Here is a 1,177-nt window from a genome sequence, read left to right as displayed (position 1 = left end):
ATGAGCAGGAACAAGGAAAAATGTATTCTTGTTGAAGCTGATCCAGAACCTGAAAGGACTCTGAAGAGGAAACTAAGAGAAGCTAAATTACAACAATCCAGAGACAGCCTTATTGAAAATTTCGAACAAGTAAAGGAGATGGCAGCCGAACCTAACAACAATAATGCAAAGAGAATGCTTGGTGACTTTACTGCACCTAATTCCAATTTACATGGAAGAAGCATCTCCATTCCTGCCATTGGAGCAAATAACTTTGAGCTGAAACCTCAGCTAGTTTCTCTGATGCAGCAGAACTGCAAGTTTCATGGACTTCCATCTGAAGATCCTTTTCAGTTCTTAACTAAATTCTTGCAGATATGTGATACTGTTAAGACTAATGGAGTAGATCCTGAAGTCTACAGGCTCATGCTCTTCCCTTTTGCTGTAAGAGACAGAGCTAGAGTGTGGTTGGACTCTCAACTCAAAAACAGCCTGAACTCTTGGGATAAGCTGGTCACGACTTTCTTAGCCAAGTTCTTTCCTCCTCAAAAGCTGAGCAAGCTTAGAGTGGATGTTCAAACCTTCAGACAAAAAGAAGGTGAATCCCTCTATGAAGCTTGGGAAAGATACAAACAGTTGACCAAAAAGTGTCCTTCTGACATGCTTTCAGAATGGACCATCCTGGATATATTCTATGATGGTCTGTCTGAGTATCAAAGATGTCATTGGATACTTCTACAGGTGGATCCATTCACCTAAAGAAAACGCCTGCAGAAGCTCAAGAACTCATTGACATGTTTGTAAATAACCAGTTCATGTACAATTCTGAAAGGAATCCTGTGAATAATGGGACGCCTATGAAGAAGGGAGTTCTTGAAATTGATACTCTGAATGCCATATCGGCTCAGAACAAAATATTGACTCAGAAAGTCAATATGATTTCTCAGAGTCTGAATGGAGTGCAAGCTGCATCCAACAGTACTCAAGAGGCTTCTTATGAAGAAAAAGCTTATGATCCTGAAAATCCTGCAATAGTAGAGGTGAATTACTTAGGTGAACCTTATGGAAACACCTATAATCCATCATGGAGAAATCATCCAAATCTCTCATGGAAGGATCAAAGGCCTCAACAAGGCTTTAATAATGGTGGAAGAAACAGGTTTAACAATAATAAACCTTTTCCATCATCCACTCAGCA

At 39.8% G+C, this 1,177-nt stretch overlaps 1 non-coding gene across 1 annotated transcript; it reads right to left on the bottom strand.

The window, feature by feature from the left end:
* Window positions 1-537: 537 nt before the first annotated feature.
* LOC148545338 (small nucleolar RNA R71) lies at window positions 538-645 on the bottom strand. Its single transcript, XR_015901510.1, has one exon. It is a non-coding gene; the product is annotated as a small nucleolar RNA R71 (small nucleolar RNA).
* Between the last annotated feature and the right edge of the window lie 532 nt (window positions 646-1,177).

The sequence above is a fragment of the Arachis ipaensis genome, chromosome B9 (genome assembly GCF_059453495.1).
Source record: "Arachis ipaensis isolate K30076 ecotype BB chromosome B9, ASM5945349v1, whole genome shotgun sequence".
NCBI lineage: Eukaryota > Viridiplantae > Streptophyta > Magnoliopsida > Fabales > Fabaceae > Arachis > Arachis ipaensis.
This window is presented reverse-complemented; position numbering and strand designations above follow the sequence as displayed.